Raw genomic sequence first — 19,870 nt, 5'->3', positions numbered from 1 at the left:
TGAAGACTAATTGTTGGAATTCATTATAACTTCATACAATGGTCCAGCACATTGAGAGGAAGTGCAGTGCACAAGAACCATAACTCCATTTCAACTAATTACAGAGTTACTGCCCTTTGTTTCTTTTCCTTGTCCAGAGCATGACTTTAAAACTACTGGTTGGAATTAAAAACAACTTCATACAATGGTCAAGCACAATAAGGGGAAGTGCAGTGCACAAGAACCATAACTCCATCTTGACTAATTACAGAGTTATTGCTCTTTGTTACTTTTCCATTGCTTTCTTTTGTCCGGACCATATCTTGAAAACTTATTGTTGGAATTCATTATAACTTCATACAATGGTCAAGCACATTGAGAGGAAGTGCAGTGCATAAGAACCATAACTCCATCTTGACTAATTACAGAGTTACTGCCCTTTGTTACTTTTCCTTGTCCAGAGCATGACTTGAAAACTACTGGTTGGAATTCAAAACAACTTCATACAATGGTCAAGCACAATAAGGGGAAGTGCAGTGCACAAGAACCATAACTCCATCTTGACTAATTACAGAGTTATTGCCCTTTGTTACTTTTCCTTGTCCAGAGCATAACTTGAAAACTACTGTTTGGAATTCAGTACAACTTCATACAGTTGTCAATGACATTCAAAGGAAGTGCAGTGCACAAGAGCAATAACTCCATTTTGACAAAATACAGAGTTACTGCCCTTTGATACTTTTCCTTGTCCGGAGCATAACTTAAAACGTACTGGTTGGAATTCAAAACAACTTCATACAATGGTCAAGCACAATAAGAGGAAGTGCAGTGCACAAGAACTATAACTCTATCTTCAGTATTTATAGAGTTATTGATTTTGTTCTTTTTCTTTGTCTTTCTGGACTTATTACAGAGTAATTCAATTAAACTTCATCAATGGCCAATCACATTGAAAGGAAATGCAACATACATGAACCGCAATTATCTTTAATTGCCCACAACCATAACTCTATGTTTCAATTCTTTTACAAGGTATTCTGTTACTAGTAACATCCTCATTTCCGAAGCTGACTTGTGGGGGTATTAATCACATTTAGTGATAGTTCTAGTTTTATCAGTTCTGGGAATAAAATTTCAGTAAAAATAGTTTGCTACAACGTCTAATCTAAAACTTCCTTTTTATTAATTCATGCTGATTTTATTTATGATTGCAAAATACAAATGTCCGTGAACTTTTTTAACGTAGTTGGCCCAGTTATTGGGGCAAACTTTCTTATGAGTTTTTTCCACTATAGAAGGTATTGATCAAGAGAGTTTTTCTCATTCAACAGCAAAATCAAATGGTGTCAATCATGCATACTTGTAATCCCTAGAGAGACTGATGAAATAACCAATTGATGTTTGTCCAGAACCTGGGGCAACAAAATAAACTATCCGCAAAAATGTTGTAACAAGTTAACTGATACTTACAGCTGATAAAAATATGTCCTATTTGTTTGTTATCTTAATTATATTCTTATTAAGGGAATAAAGCATTACATATTGTGGACAATTTTACCACTTTTGAAAGTTAACAAAATCACTCTAGTCATTTTATCAACTTTTCCCTGTTTTAATTGATTAAATCCCTGCAAGTATGTTTGCTTTTGGACTGTCTACCTACCTACCTGTGTTCATTGTTATCCAAATGAACATGTCTTAAAAATTTTATAATTTATTGTTTTAAATTTTATGATAAGTGATCAAATGGTGAAAATCTATTTCATGTATTCAAGCTCCCAGAGTCTCACAAATACTTCATTTAAGCTATGTTTTCACCCCCGATCAGATCAACTTGATCGTCTCGATCACATTAATTCCCCAATGAAGCCCGACCAAGCTGGATTAAATGCAAATTCACAACTCCTACACGACCTCAAGTCGACCATGTTTACGACTTCTTCTTGACGACAACCTGACCAACATCCCGACTTCTTCTCGATCACCCAGACCTATACGCGAGTCAAACACAATCTCAACTAGACTAACTGGACCTCTGCTCCATCGTTGCCAGATTTCCACCCGACCAGATCGGATAATACTCGAGTAGAAGTCGAGATGATTGTGTACAGATCGGGTACGAGATGTTTACCCGATGTATACCTGACCAAACTAGATCATTACACGATTTATTCTCGATCAACTAGATCTTCAACTCGATCACTATACGATCGCTTCTCAACGTCTTATCTACTTGAATTTTTTTGACATGTCAAAAAAATTTGGGTAGGAAGCCCGAGTCATGCCGACGAAGGTAGACCGCTCCGACCAACCCCGAACACGCATGCAGACCGAGCTGGACCGGTACCAGATCGCTTGATTGTGCTTGATCAAGTTGATCTGATCGGCGGTGAGAACACAGCATTATTGACAGATATCTACTTTTATGCTTTGTTTGATATTCAAAGCAATGATAAGACTTATGATTAAGTTTAAAGTCTGATTGAAATATCAAGAAACTTTTCATGACTTGTGAATAGTAATAATTTGTTCTTTGAACTTAGACTGAATTCTGAGCTTTTCTTACTATTTTTCATGAAAGATTCTGCATAAATCTAGGAAAAGTGTAATATATTGTCAGACAATTTACCTTTGACATTTAGAGATCCAGGGAGAAATACTTTCAATAGCATCTTTATTTATTGCTTGGAATTATTATGTTGCAACAGATAATCATTACAGTGTTTTCTTTGAAGAATTAATTGAAATTGGTTCTTTATTTGGTCTGTAATTGCTTTAGATAATGCAGTTATTCCTTCCTACAGGGGAGAAATCTTTAGCAAAAAAAATATCCCAGAACAACTTCACAAAGAGTCATTGTAACATTTATTCTCATGCTTTCTGGTCTCTTAACCATTGCAAGTCCCACATTTCTTTCAGGGGAAGTGAATTCATGTTTATTTATTTTATGCCACATGCAGTCATTTTAGCCCTGTAGAAAAACTAAAAATACACTCAAACCTGAACAAAGGCTACACAAGGGAGAGAAAAAGCAAGGTGATTATAGAATGAGTGGTTTTTTTTTTAAAGGTTAGTTATTCCATTTAATCAATGAAGGATTATCAAACAGTGGCCTTTATTTACAGGATTATCTTTATTCAGAGGTGGCCTTTAACATAGGTTTAACTGTACACAAAGTATATGATACATGTATATCCTTTTCTCCAGTTTGAAGACAACTTGAGATAGTTATTTCAGTTCCTCCTTTGAGTTTATTACACTTGTTTGTCCTGATTACAGGAGGTAAATATGTGGGAAAAGGTAAATAACACTGAATTTCCCAGGTATTTTGTAACTAAGAGTGTGTGCCAGAATCAATTATATATCCTATTATATGTTGTTTAACAATAAAAAACCAGACGACATGCTTTTGATTGATCACATATTATGATATTTTGTTGATTTTGTCACACTGTCAGGCCTGCATACCTCATCATGTGTGCCTATTCCTATCCTTCATCTGTGTGATTCAGTGGCTAAGGCCGCTGACTTCAAATCACATGCCTCTCACTGCTTAGGGTTCAAATCCCTACAGAAACTTTGTATTCTGTCATGTACGTTGGTTCTTCCTGAAATAAGGCACGGAGGAGCACCTGAGGTCTTCCTCCAGCAGCAAAGTTGGTAAATATATAATCATAATAATTTTGTGCCAAGGTTACCTTTAAAATTAGAATTTTAATCAAAATAGCATAAATCAAGGTATTGAATGTTTTTGCTAAAAGGTGGCTGTTGAAGAGTGAACTGATACATGTATATTGGCGGAAAATTGTATGATAAAACATGTAAACATACTAGTAGATGTTATGATAGTATTGTTTCCTCATTACCTCTAACTCATAAATAACATCAAAGTTGATGATAGTAATGTTTAAGTAGACAAAAAATTGTTTTTCTTATTACTTTGTTAACATAAATCATAATTATGTAATTTCTGATCGTTTAATGCCAGATTTTGGAAATACTTTGTGTGCAGAAAAAAGTCTTTGATATATTATCGAACAATATGTCTTGTTATGTTAAAATTTTTCATAAGTTTTTCAAAAAAAAACAACAATAGAAATATATCTTTGGGTATTTTTATGAAATGATGCTTAAAAAAAGGATAAAGTTCTAGAACATTTTATTATCTACTATATAAATGTATAAATATATGTTATATCATATCATGTATCTCACAATTACAAACAACTTCAATTTATAATTCTTCATGGTTTGTTGTTATGTTTAATTCTAGATATTGTCATCATATTTATTCATTGTATTACAGACCTTGCATTATAGACCAATTCACTTTTAAGTATAATCTTGCATTTAATAAATTGATGGATTTATTTATATACTGAAGTTAATTGTATTGCAATGTAATCTAGCTGTCAAGAATCTGGTGTAATTATTTAATAAAGTAAGTATATGTTGATCAGTTTTATAGTGCTATATGTTTATGGAGCTAGGTAAGTAGTTGTGATGTAATGTTATTGATGAGCATAACACATTATTAGCCATTTGGTATCAACCAGATGGAGACTTAATCAGGAACTGTCTACAATCTAATAAATATGTAAATAATAATTCTTATAACTTCTATGAACTTCACAATTTAAAAGAGACATTTTGTCCCCATCATACTAAACCATGTTTCCACTGTATTTGCAGAGAGCAATGCAGATTTCAAGAAAAATCTTATTTTTTGTGTGAAGAAAGGGGTATCTTGACAATCCTCACAGCTTCCATTGTGTCCTATCGTGTTTCTACAATCCTTACAGCTTCCATTGTGTCCTATCGTGTTTCTACAATCCTCATAGCTTCCATTGTGTCCTATCGTGTTTCTACAATTCTCACAGCTTCAATTGTGTCCTATAGTGTTTCTACAATCCTCACAGCTTCAATTGTGTCCTATCATGTTTCTACAATCCTCACAGTGTCAGTTGTGTCCCATCGTGTTTCTACAATCCTGACAGCTTCCATTGTGTCCTATCGTGTTTCTTCAATCCTGACAGCTTCCATTGTGTCCTTCGTGTTTCTTCAATCCTGACAGCTTCCATTGTGTCCTATAGTGTTTCTACAATCCTCACAGTGTCATTTGTGTCCCATCATGTTTCTACAATCCTGACAGCTTCCATTGTGTCCTATCGTGTTTCTTCAATCCTGACAGCTTCCATTGTGTCCTATCATGTTTCTTCAATCCTGACAGCTTCCATTGTGTCCTATCGTGTTTCTACAATCCTGACAGCTTCCATTGTGTCCTATCGTGTTTCTTCAATCCTGACAGCTTCCATTGTGTCCTATCGTGTTTCTTCAATCCTGACAGCTTTCATTCTGTCCTATTGTGTTTCTTCAATCCTGACAGCTTTCATTCTGTCCTATCCTGTTTCTCAATCCTGACAGCTTTCATTCTTTCCTATCGTGTTTCTCAATCCTGACAGCTTTCATTCTTTCCTATTGTGTTTCTCAATCCTGACAGCTTCCATTTTGTCCTATCATGTTTCTTCAATCCTGACAGCTTTCATTCTGTCCTATCGTGCTTCTCAATCCTGACAGCTTCCATTGTGTCCTTTAATGTTTCTAAAGACTTTTAGTTTCCAGAAATGTCTTGTGCTTTCAGTCACTTCCATAGTGTACTGTGCATTTTCATTCAACCACAAAATCTGCTGATTCTGTTAATTATTTTTTAAAATTTATTTTTACACTTTAGTGGTTTAGAAAGATTTATTATCATTTCCGTCTTCCAATGTTCCTACTGAGACAATTATTATGTTGGAACTTATTCATAATTAAACCACCTGAATCGGTTTATATTAGTCAAACTTGATGTGTTCATAACTGAAACTCTTTATTTAATAAGTATAGAGATTCTTGGCTTAAGTCTTGTCTAGAAAAAAGGGTCATGATTTCATCTGGAAATAATTTTGTATTAAGAGCTTGTTTTGAAAACATTGCTCAGATGATATCAACAGTGTTTTGGCATAGAGATTTGTAAAATCCTATACAAACAAATGCATTTCTTGGATATGTATCAACAAACTGCATTCAGAATTACAGATAATTAATAATTATAATGCATTACAATCCCTGTGAAATGAATGCTTACAGTTCATGAATAATTCATGAAGTATTCATTCTAGTTCATGACCTAGATTCATGAATAGTTCATGGGATGTACATGAAGACAAAATGGCACAAATTCTTGAAAAGTTCAGAAGACACCTAGTTCTTGAACTGTCCCATGCTCTTGATCAGTTCATGACTCAATAAAACATGAACATTTCATGAACTGTTCTTGAACAAAATGCAATGAAATGCTCATGAACTGTTCACTTACAGTAAATTATGAACTGTTCATGAATTTTTCCTCTACATGAACTTTTCTAGCACTTTTTCCAGTGCAAATTCATTGTGCCATTTTATCTTCACGAAAAGTACAAGAACAGTTCAAGAACTACAGTTCATGAACAGTTCCTAAACTACATTTACATTATTTCACATTCATGAAAAATGCAAGAACAGAGCAGACAGATGATACCAATCAATTTGCGGACTAACAAGTCTAAACAATATGTACTCAACATAAGCTCTAAGTTATATTGTTCAAAAGTAAACCACAAACATGTAAAACTGCTTGTAAAATTTAAAAACTACACATCTTTGTTTAACAAGAACTAAGAAATAGTTTCTTCAATACAGCTTGCTGATTTTCAAAAGTGCAAAAATCAAGAACTTGAAATTAGAACAGTTTCCAATGTTTCACTTATTTTGTGATTTATTTCCTTCTGATGACCTTTTGCAAAGTCTCTAGTTTTTTATTAAATACTTCTTTTGATACACCGGTTTTCCTCCTCACTAGTCTTTCAAGATTGCTGGGTTTCGAGGGTTCAAGTGGTGGTCTCGGGGAATCCTTACACTTATTGGTCATCTTTCCAGTCCTAGAGTGGGTTCTAAGTTCCTCCACAGTGAAGATAGTCTTTGCTATTGTAACCAAGACTTCTTGAGTATCACTAAGATGTTCCACAGCTTATAATTCGGGGTCCTCCACTTTTGTATTCTGACTCTCTAAAGCAGTAATTGGCTCCTCCATGCGTCGAATCTTTCTACGCAGGCTTCTGCACTCATCCTCCCATCTAGTTTGGAAATAACAACAACAAAAAAAACAATATAACGTCTTGTGTTTGAAATGAGTTTTAAACATCACACAAATGTTACGAAAAAATGCGTTTCCATAGTATCCTTCAAACCTATTTTTATACCTCGATATCAGGGTATATAAGTTTTTCATTAATATTTAAGTAGAAAATGCTAATTATGCGAATTTTAATACTAGTGAAATTAGACTGAATTAAAATTCTAGGAATTTTGCCATGCAAAAATATCTGGTTCTACTGTAGACAATTGTAAAATTGGGTCCTTGTAACCTCAACTATATTGCTTACCCGTCAGATCTAGCCTCAACCACACAACCCCCAGCAGTTCCTGCATTTTCGATTCACTTTCACATTTGACACTGTCAGCAGGACCTATAATATTATATATATAGAGAGATTAAATCCAACACATCCAAAAAAAACAACAACAACAACAACAAAAAAAAACAACAACAGAAAACGTGATTTCTGTTCCAATAAAAATTTTGGATGTATCTTATTTGCTTTAAAAATACAGTCAGTCATGTGTTATTTTCCTTGTTGATCATATTCCATTATAAAACTACATAAATAATGGTGATATAAAAATATTGTCTCTTTATGAAAAACTTTTTTCTGATATAAAGGAAAATTGGCTAAGGTAGTCAACTGTCAGCATACCAGGGTGTTGAACTGTCTGGGGATAAAAAAGACTTGCTGCCATGCATTTTTTCAAAAAACTATTTTAAACTAGATTCTATATTTTAGAAGGCATTAGCAAATAAGTTCCTGCAGGGAAGCAGAACCATGTTCAATCTTCAACGATGCTTTGTTTTTTATTCATTTTATATTGATCCTGTTCAACAATAAAGAAATAAATAAAAACGGGTCGCGAAAATATGTGACAAATGTCCGTTTACGCAATATTTCCAGTAAGGTTGAAGTATCTAAACTGTAACTAAGAATGAGCTGGAAATACAATTATTATTTCTATTGTTACAGTCGGCAAATTGTTACAAAATAATGCTTTTAGAAGTGAAGAAAGTTCATTAAAATAATTATAGACTCTTCATTTTTTTCTTGGAGGAGTCATAAACACGCCGGCTCTGTTTGAAAAAAAATCAACGGGTGCATTTATGATAATACTCACAGTGAATTTCACCGATTGCAGCTTTGAAGGTCTTCTTCTGATAATTTGCTTGAGCAATTTCACTTTTCTTGTTGTATGTCTTTATTGGGGAGATGATATTAGATATGAGACGAAGTTTTTGCCGTCTTTGAATATTGAATATTGCGCGCTTAATAGACCTGTGTACTACGTAATAAATCTGTGTACTACGCAATAAACCAGTGTACTACGTCAGCAACATGTGCTCGATTCTCATAATTTCGTGTAATTCCGTTGTTTTTGCCGTCAATACAATGACCATACATGCCATAATATTAAGACTCATTTCCGAGACACTTTTCATTTGAAGGTGGGGCATTGATCAGCAAACGTATTTTTTTTTCAATTTACATAGTGGCATACAGCCTATAGGCCCTATTACCGGTAATTACAACTTGCAAATTTAATGACACCATAAACAAAGTCAGAATGTCAATAATTATTAACAGTTTTTCTATCTTTTAAAGTACTTAGGCATCGTTAATTCAATCAGACACAGAATAGAATGAAGATATGTTAAGTAATGACAATGAGCCATGTCCTTTACCTGAAACATTCACTGAATCTTGTAGATTTTATCACCTCATATTTAGCGCGTATTTTTCACGGTGTTTGACCACTAATAAAATTTAATTTATAATGGCCAGTGTATGACACCTTCACTGGGGTAATTAATCTTTTATTTGATCAAAATTATTGCCGATAATTGTTATTTGGAAGGGGCACGTTGATATACCAATCAAAGGATAAGTGTCACCATTGCAAAGCTGTTAGGCCACTTAGGGGATAATCGTTCCTTATTAGCGTTCTAGATAAGTATACAAAACTTGACAATAAAATTATATAAAAAAGTAAAATTTCTTGCTTCAATGTAGATTATTTTAGATTTTTTACCGGGACATAAATCATCTCCAAGACAGACACCTTATTTCCGGGATTGTCCCGGACACGGGACGTTATGGCATGTATGACAATGACTGAATAATTTCAATTAAAACATTGAGGCCTACAAATTTTATTTCACAAACCTAATATGAAATTAGGCAAAGCCTATGAACGGGGAAGTCGTTAAAAATTCCTTTCATTCTTTCCGTTTTAAAGGTGTCATTCGGTATTACATGCACCACTTCCGTTTTATCTTTTATCCGAAAAGTTGAGATTTGAAGAACTGTTCATGAACATAAGTTCTTGAACAATCATTATGAACTGTTTAGGACCAGTTCATGAACTGTTCTTAAATGTATTGAAAAGTTCATGATTTCAAGAACACTATTTCACAGGGGATTAGTATATGATTTCCTATTATTGAATAGAATTGCTTGTATCCAAGGAGTTTTAAGAGAAGATATGTAATATTAAGAGGAAATATGATAGTATAAAACAGTTATAGAAAGTGATCTGCATTGATTTGAACTAATATTCTCTTCTTCTTCTCTCACTTATACAACATAATACCTGATGCTTTGAAATGTGATCAAAATATACGAGAATTAAAGTATTTAATAGGAGTAATTTTCATTGCAATTACTCTCTGTTATGATTCTTATAGTACATGCATCAAACATGCAAGAGCAATGATTATTGTTAACTTTACCAAAGTAATGAATACTAGTAGTCTTAATAAATTGCAAATATTTCTGGAATTATCATAAGGCTTACTTGTTAGCCTATTAAGTTTAATTGTATTGCTTGCAGTCTATCTGCACAATATGTTCTACAAATTTGTTTTGTTAATCATCATCATGCACTTTGCATGAATTTGCTCCATGTTAAATTGCATCTTATATTTCATCAGTTTACTCCATGTAATATTGCTTCTTATCTATCTATAAGCTAAATGTTAAATACCTCTTTGTATGTCCTCCATTGACTCCATGTTGAAAATTGCTTCTCTTAGGTCATAAATTTGCTTATTGGTAAATTACTTCTTTCATGTCATCAATTTGCTCCATACTAAATTGCTTCTCTCAAGTCATCAATTGCTCCATACTACATTGTTACTCTCATGTCATTGTTCTCTTAGGGCATCAATTGTTCCATACTAAATTGTTTCTCTTAGGTCATCAATTGTTCCATACTTAATTGTTTCTCTCAGGTCATCAATTGTTCCATACTAAATTGTTTATTCAGGTCATTGTTTCTCTTAGGTCATCAAATGTTCCATACTAAATTGTTTTTCTCAGGGCATCAATTGTTCCATACTAAATTGCTTCTCTCAAGTCATTGTTTCTATTAGGTCATCAATTGTTCCATACTTAATTGTTTCTCTTAGGGAAACAATTGTTCCATACTAAATTGTTTCTCTCAGATCATCAATTGCTCCATACTTAATTGTTTCTCTCAGGTCATTGTTTCTCTTATGTCATCAATACTAAATTGTTTCTGTTAGGGCATCAACTTGCTGCATACTTATTTGCTTCCATCAGGTCATCAATTGCTCCATACTAAATTTCTTCTCTCAGATCATTGTTTCTCTTAGGGCATCAATTGTTCCATACTTAATTGTTTCTCTCAGGGCATCAATTGCTCCATACTTAATTGTTTCTCTCAGGTCATTGTTTCTCTTATGTCATCAATACTAAATTGTTTCTCTTAGGGCATCAACTTGCTGCATACTTATTTGCTTCCATCAGGTCATCAATTGCTCCAGACTAAATTTCTTCTCTCAGATCATTGTTTCTCTTATGGCATCAATTGTTCCATACTTAATTGTTTCTCTCAGGGCATCAATTGCTCCATACTAAATTGTTTCTCTCAGATCATTGTTTCTCTTAGGGCATCAATTGTTCCATACTTAATTGTTTCTCAAAGGGCATCATTTGTTCCATACTTAATTGTTTCTTAAAGGGCATTGTTTTCCTAAGGTCATCAATTGTTCCATACAAAATTGTTTCTCTCAGGGCATTAATTGTTCGATAATAAATTGCTTCCATCAGCCCATCAACTTCCTGCATGCTAAATTGCTTCAATCAGGTCATCAATTTGCTCCATGCTAAATTTCTTCTCTCAGGGCATCAATTTGCTCCATACTAAATTGCTCACATCAGGTCATCAGTTGCTTTATTATATATTGCTTCTTGTTTGTCATCAATTTTGATATTGAGAGTGGTCTATTTCATCAAAATCTTCCTAAATATTCCCTCCGTGAAAACTCATTTTCTCCTAATATCTTTATATAATACAAGTGCAAATGAACTGAATAAAAATGAGGATGAGGAAAGCATACCATCATAAGTGTTATAATCCTGTCAGGTATGTAATCAACATAAAAAACAGATTTAACAGCCAGCAGATATAACTCACATTTCTGCTTTCTTTTCATGACCTTTTTACATTCAGGCCTCACTGTCAGACCTCAAATATTTTGCTTTCATTATTGTTTCAGTATTGTTTCAAAACCTTTTTGATTTTGAAAAAGGTAATTCACTTAAATGTTTAAATTATTTTTATTATGACATAATATATGTAGAGTAATTACTATGATTGTGGTTAATTAATTTAATTGATGACCTGAAAGATACAACACATCCACAGGTTACACTAAAGTTTCACGTTGCTTTAATTGATGTTATGTTTTGCAAATTAAATTAGCCATTTGAGCAAGGGTTTTTGTCAGATATGGCCTATCAAGATTGCTTGAATTAAATGCTTAGTAATTAATATGATAATTTATTATTTCTTATTGATGATTATTTTTTTTTTAATTTTATTCAAAGTTTTTACCAGTTTAAAAAAAATATTTTGTCTTCAAATACTGACATAATGCTTGTTTGGAATTCCTAGGCCTAAATATATGTTAATTAATTCCTAAGCCTAAAAGATACTTTTATGAATTCTTTATTGCATTCTGCAATGAAAATATTTTTATGCCCCCATTTCAAAGAAAAGGGGGTATATTGCTTTGCACTTGTCGGTCCGTCGGTCCGTAGACCAAATGGTTTCCGAGTGATAACTAAAGAACCCTTAGGCCTAGGAACTTCAAACTTGGTATGGTGATTGGTCATGACCAGAAGATGACCCCTATTGATTTTGGGGTCAAGGGGTCAAAGGTCAAGGTCACATTGACCTTGTAAGCAAAAACGGTTTCCGATCAATAACTAAAGAACCTTAAGGCCTAGGAACTTCAAACTTGGTATGGTGATTGGTCATGACCAGTAGATGACCCCTATTGATTTTGGGGTCAAAGGGTCAAAGGTCAAGGTCAAATTGACTTTGTAAGCAAAAACGGTTTCCGATCAATAACTAAAGAACCTTAAGGCCTAGGAACTTCACACATGGTATGGTGATTGGTCATGATCAGTAGATGATCCCTATTGATTTTGGGGTCAAGGGGTCAAAGGTCAAGGTCACATTGACCTTGTAAGCAAAAACGGTTTCCAATCAATAACTAAAGAACTTTAAGGCCTAGGAACTTCAAACTTGGTATGGTGATTGGTCATGATCAGTAGATGACCCCTATTGATTTTGGGGTCAAGGGGTCAAAGGTCAAGGTCACATTTACCTTGTAAGCAATAACGGTTTCCAATCAATAACTAAAGAACATTAAGACCTAGGAACTTCAAACTTGGTATGGTGATTGGTCATGATCAGTAGATGACCCCTATTGATTTTGGGGTCAAGGGGTCAAAGGTCAAGGTCACATTGACCTCTTGGGTAAAAACGGTTTCTGATCATTAACAAAAGAACCCTTAGGCCTAGGAACTTCAAACTTGGTATGGTGATTGGTCATGACCAGCAGATGACCCCTATTGATTTTGGGTTAAGGGTCAAAGGTCATGGTCACATTGACCTTGTAGGTAAAAACGATTTCCGATCAATAATGAAAGAACCCTTAGGCCTAGGAACTTCAAACTTGGTATGGTGATTGGTCATGACCAGCAGATGACCCCTATTGATTTTGGGGTTAAGGGGTCAAAGGTCAAGGTCACATTGACTTTGTAGGTAAAAACAGTTTCCGATCAATAACAAAAGAACCCTTAGGCCTAAGGACTTCAAACTTGATATGGTGATTGGTCATGATCAGTAGATGACCCCTATTGATTTTGGGGTCAAGGGGTCAAAGGTCAAGGTCACATTTACCTCTTAGGTAAAAACGGTTTCCGATCAATAGCTAAAGAACCCTTAGGCCTAGGAACTTCAAACTTGGTATGGTGATTGGTCATGACCAGTAGATGACCCCTATTGATATTGGGGTTAAGGGGTCAAAGGGCAAGGTCGCATTGACCTTGTAGGTAAAAATGCTTTCAAATCAATAACTTAAGAACCCTTAGGCCTAGGAACTTCAAACTTGGTATGGTGATTGGTCATGACCAGCAGATGACCCCTATTGATTTTGGGGTCAAGGGGTCAAAGGTCAAGGTCACATTGACCTTGTATGTTAAAACGGTTTCCGATCAATAACGAAAAAACGCTTAGGCCTAGGAACTTCAAACTTTGTATGATGATTGGTCGTGACCAGCAGATGACCCCTATTGAGTTTTGGGTCAAGGGGTCAAAGGTTAAGGTCATGACCAGTAGATACTTGATAACCCTTATTAATTGTTTGATCACTGGGTCAGAAGTCATGCATAATAACCTTTTCACATGACTAATTGGCTGCTGATAGGGGGCATACATGTTTTACAAACATATCTTGTTTCACAAGGTATTTAAGTGTTGAGGTATTTTATAAGACAAGTTTCAGTGAAGATTTCAAGATTCCCCTCCATGTATTGATCTTCTTTTGGAATATAAAATAACTTGTTATAAGTTTCGTCAGAGTGTTAATCTTTGCTAAAAGAAACTGACAAATGTCAGCACTCCTAGAACATTGACATTTGCTGAAATAAGTTCAAGATATTTGTCAGGTATTCTTATTCTTGCTGTCTTACATTTCCAAATGTCACAAATTATTTCATGGGAATTTCCTACCTTTATGTACCCTTGTTGTAAGTTGTCTGGTTTGTTCAATGCTGTTGACTCTATGTCCTGAATGTAGTCTCTTAAAACATTTCCAACAAAAACACTAAATTTTACCTGTGTCATGTCATCATAATGTTCAAACCTGGTTTCTAATTTGAATCAAAAATTATCTATACCTTCATTCATTGTCATTTAAATTTTGGTAATTGTCCTGCTCATCATCATCATCATCATTGTCAGTATCATCATGATTATCATCATCATTGTCAGTATCATCATCATCATCTTTGTAAGGATCATCATCAATGTCAGTATCATGATCATCATCGTAAGTATCATCATCATAATTGTTGTTAGGGTCATCATCAATGCCATATCATCATCATCATTGTTAGTATCATCATCATCCTTGTTAAGATCATCAACACCATTATCATTGTCAGTATCAACATCATCATCATCATTATCATTGTCAGTATCCTTATCATTGTCAGCTTCATCATCATTGTCAATATCATTATCATCATTAACTAACCATCTATATGACTGAAATACTATTGGGAAAAGGCGTAAGATGAAACAAAAAAACAATCATTATCATTGTCAGTATCATCATCATTGTCAGTATCATCATCATTGTCAGTATCATCATCATTGTCAGTATCATCATCTTCATCATTATCATTGTCAATACCATCATCATCATCATTGTCAGTATTATCATCATCATCATCACCACTGTCTATATCATCATCATTGTCAGTATCATCATCATTATCATTGTCAGTATCATCATCATTGTCAATATCATCATTATCATTGTCAGTATCATTATCATTGTCAATATCATCATCTTCATCATTATCATTGTCAATACCATCATCATTATCATTGTCAGTATCATCATCATTGTCAATATCATCATCGTCATCATTATCATTGTCAGTATCATCATCATTGTCAATATCATCATCATTGTCAATATCATCATCATCATTGTCAGTATCATCATCATTGTCAGTATCATCATCATCATTATCATTGTCAGTATCATCATCATTGTCAATATCATCATCATGCTCATTATCATTGTCAGTATCATCATCATCATTGTCAGTATCATCATCATGATCATTGTCAGTATCATCATCATTGTCAGTATCATCATCATTGTCAATATCATCATCATTATCATTGTCAGTATCATCATCATTGTCAGTATTATCATCATTCTCAATATCATCATCATTATCATTGTCAGTATCATCATCATTTTCAATATCATCATCATGATCATTATCATTGTCAGTATCATCATCATTGTCAGTATCATCATCATCATTGTCATCATCAGATTGTTTTCTATTCTTGCTGAGCATGACAGTGCTATGTTATTGACTATTATATCCATTTATATTCTTAAATTATGAGCATAATGTACAGGGGATAAGATATTCTTTCAGAAGAGTTGACTGATAATTTAGGAAATGTAACAGTGGAATGTGGGGGCAGCTGTCTGTTTATACATTTCTAGTTTTATATTTTTGTGCCTCTTTGTCTATATGAGCTTTATCAACAAACATAGCTTTATGCTTGATTTCATAGCAAATTTCTGCTATACACCTCTAAGAAAAAATATAGAAAAAATATTCTTATCAGAGATATGCATATGATGGTTGGAAACCAATTATTATTTAATCATGTATTCATAGAAAAAAAACATGAATATGTTATATTAGTTATTACAAAGAATTGCAGATATTATCATGTCCTGCCACTAATGAGTTGTCTTTTTTTATCATATGTTGTCATTATAATAGGTAAATCCCTTGTAATATGTACTCTGTTATCAGAATGATGTATGTATAACTGTAACATATCTTGGCAGAGTCATGAGAATGCCATTTATAGGAAATATTTTAAACATTCATCATTTTATAACATGCATCTTATAAATTAAAGAGGTATTATTTCTTAAAGCAATGAAAAAATAAAGCTGAAGGGAAAATAAGATATTAGCTTGTATAATAGGATTCCCTATGTAATTATATGTGTAATAACTGCATGACTCACCCACATACCATATTATAGCTGCTCATATAAAATAAGTCTATAAATTACAAGAATATATATTTCATTTTATTAATTACTTAAATACACACCTGTCCTCAAAAGGGAAATGTTTATTATTTCCTTTTTATTTAGTGATAAAACATGTTTGATAGTTAGATATTAATTAAGTCCTTAAATTTCTGTAGCATTAGGAAACTTGAGAACTTTACTTCAATTTTGTGATTAACAACAAAGTTGAATTAGTTTTCAGATGTAACAAAAAGAGATTAGTCTTTGCTACAACAGAGCTAGCCATGAGTAACCAGACTACACCATTGTCCAACTAAGTTTTTATATTGATATCCCCAAAGTTGATAATGTGTAGTTTCCAAAATGGATTTGAAGCTGGACAAGTCCATTTTAGAATTTCAGCATGATATAAATTTTATACCAATTACAGTGTTCTTGTATGTATATATATATATATATATATATATATATATATATATATATATATATATATATATATATATATATATTATATATATATATAAAACAAAAACACAGTCCATGAGTCCACTTATTTAATTATTTGCCAACCCGTTTCTCTTATGATCATCAGGGCAAATGTGACATTGTGGCAGATATGAACTTATTACACTGTATACAGCATGAATGAGGAAAACATTAGGAGTAAATAACCTTGAAGAGAGAGAATGTTATAGAGATGTACTGTAGATTTCTTTCATCTTTACCTGATAACCTACACTTATCTTGTTAATGTTTTCTATGTTTTCTTGCTAATTAATAGAAAGTGGAGGTAATATTAAAAACAAATTGGGTAATAAGTGGAAACTTCTTGCTATTCTTCTATAATGAAGACAAAGGGGGGAGGCTAATTAATAAGCTTTGTTTACAATTGCCTGTAATTTTATCTGTAATTTTTTCTCAGTCTCAGAGAGCAGTCATGTTGGTTATTTTATAAAATTATTTTGCTTTAAACATAAAGACTTAAGTAACATGCCTTCATATTCATGTGTTTTCTAATGTCTCCCCTAAAGTTGTGTTATATTTTGTATATATTAAAACATGATAGATTATAAGGAAATGGAGAATTAGTTGGGGCTGTAATGGTAGGCCTGTATACCTTGAGAGCCTGGGAATTGGCATGTAGCAGACATACCAGATTTTATCATGTTGGCTGCTGAGCCTTGAAATGTCAAGTAATCAATATTGATTGACAGCATTATTTTGAAGACAGACAAAAAATCCATTGCACCAGAATAGTTACATGTTGATCACATGTAGGAGAATGCCATTTTTTTTATTTTTGTTAAAATAATCTTAATGATTGTTGAGTAAAATTGGATTCTTCTGATGGCTGTTTCTGCTACAATTGATAGGAACAGTGATTATATATCCAGCTCAATGCATTATTCATCAGCCTGCCATTGAAATCAGGATATTTGCAAATATCATTATGAAATCATTCTGCTGATTTGAACATATTCCTTTGTATGATGTTTTAGGTCTAATAAATGCAACATTGAAAGCATTCCTTATAATTGATACAGCAGCTAGATACAGTAATTGTAATTAAGAGGTTGTCTGGTCTGCGGTGGTGCAAATGGACCTCCAATGTTTATCAAGGAGTTTATAAGTTTGTAAAAAGAAAAGTAATATTTGATTTAGAACTGCTTGATGAAGAGGGGTTAAACCTCTCCAGACTTAATGGAGTTTGATAAATTTATATTTATTTATTGTTTCAAGAGTGGTTTCTGATATCTTGTTTTATTCATTATCAAATAAAAAATAAATGCTGAACATAATTCACAATTTCTAAGACAACTTTTTCTTCATTTTTGAAATTTTAAATATTTTGTAAGGTTGATCTGCACATAATTTTTTGTAAGTCTTGCTAGCTAATAATCTGTAGTTAATTTAACTGTTCAAATCAGTTTAAATCGAAACAACGGAAATTTTCAATAGCATGCCAAAATCTTCCATTTTTCTTAAGAATCATGTTTTTAATTTTGTTATTCATTATAGTTATAAGTTATAACCTTTTAGCAAAGGTCTTGTAGAAATTTGTGCTGATGTTAGATATTGGATTTGGCAGCACTAAGTAATGGAAACAATGGCCATAAGAAGAAAATTGAATATTTTAGGTTGGCACTAAAAGCAAGGAAATTATTGTTACCTTTGTAAATGACAAATTGTGTATGTATATGTGGTAAATTTGCTATGGTAGATTATCTAGCAATGTATTTAATAATCAATCATACATGTAAATGCCATCACACAAATATACTGTGTAATGTATTGTCATTTTGGTCTAATTTACAGCCAGCCAAAAGTATTCCTTTGACGATACTAAAATTTAATTATTTTTATCCTCTCAGTCATATCAATTTCATGCTGAAAACTAAAAGTTATTAGTTTTTGTCACTGCCGTCCGTCCGTACAGTCTGACCAGGCTCTATATTGTTGGTAGCTCTAGTTTTTGTATTTTGTTATTAAAATCCCTTAACTTTTGAATGGCCTGCTCCATAATCAAAGCTGGGTAAACCCCAAATACTCATTTTTAGCAATTGAAGGATTAACTGTTATGAAAATGTACTGTTATAAAACAAACAGTCTCTGTAACAATAGTACATGTATAATTATCAGATAATATATATATAATATATATACCACATGCTCCAGGACTGTCTAGTGTCTGTGAAACTTTCCTTTTACAGCAAATCAATTTATTTTTTCCTATTAAAGTAATTGTTTTGTCGTACTGAGGGGATTATCTGGTTCTAGACTTTACTTCTGGCTATTAACTCAAATATCACAGCTTGTCTGGCTATATAGAAATTTATTGAAAATCTGAGCATGAATGATAATTTTTTCCTTGATTTAGGGATTATTACTGTTTACAATCATTCAAAGTTTTGATATTTTCTTGTGGCCAAAAAAAAAGAAGAAAGAAAAATGAATAATTTAAAAAAAATGGTAAAAATATATTTAAATAGACTATGCAAATTGTTTTATGCAGGTTTGCTGCAATATAAAGCCCATTACAAAACTGAAAAGAGTTTGCTTCATGCTTAATTATTGTTTAAAGAATGTATATCTCATAAGACAGCTTGATGACCATGACTGCTGTTTGAAAAGAGTATAGGTAACCATGTAAGCTAGATGACAATAATTGTTGTCATAAAACAGCTAGATGACCATGGTTGTTGTCATAAAACAGCTAGATGACCATGGTTATTGTCATAAAACAGCTAGATGACCATGGTTGTTGTCATAAAACAGCTAGATGACCATAGTTGTTGTTATAAAACAGCTAGATGACCATGGTTGTTGTCATAAAACAGCTAGATGACCATGGTTGTTGTCATAAAACAGCTAGATGACCATGGTTATTGTCATAAAACAGCAAGATGACCATGGTTGTTGTTATAAAACAGCTAGATGACCATAGTTGTTGTTATAAAACAGCTAGATGACCATGGTTGTTGCCATAAAACAGTAAGATGACCATGGTTGTTGTCATAAAACAGCTAGATGACCATGGTTGTTGCCATAAACCAGTAAGATGACCATGGTTGTTGTCATAAAACAG

At 33.1% G+C, this 19,870-nt stretch overlaps 1 protein-coding gene and 1 long non-coding RNA gene across 2 annotated transcripts in view; one reads left to right on the top strand and one right to left on the bottom strand.

The window, feature by feature from the left end:
* The window catches only part of LOC132715097 (hypoxia-inducible factor 1-alpha-like), an 84,288-nt gene that overhangs the window by 13,322 nt on the left and 51,096 nt on the right, over positions 1–19,870 (top strand). The window lies entirely within an intron of this gene.
* LOC132715104 (uncharacterized) lies at positions 6,096–8,555 on the bottom strand. Its single transcript, XR_009623642.1, has 3 exons — positions 8,284–8,555; positions 7,443–7,526; positions 6,096–7,133 (listed from the first exon to the last, which is right to left on the bottom strand). It is a non-coding gene; the product is annotated as an uncharacterized LOC132715104 (long non-coding RNA).

Source organism: Ruditapes philippinarum, unplaced genomic scaffold (assembly GCF_026571515.1).
Source record: "Ruditapes philippinarum isolate M1 unplaced genomic scaffold, ASM2657151v2 ctg1340_1_1_1_1, whole genome shotgun sequence".
NCBI lineage: Eukaryota > Metazoa > Mollusca > Bivalvia > Venerida > Veneridae > Ruditapes > Ruditapes philippinarum.
The sequence above is the reverse complement of the archived record's forward strand: the minus strand, read 5'-3'. Positions and strand labels throughout refer to the sequence as shown.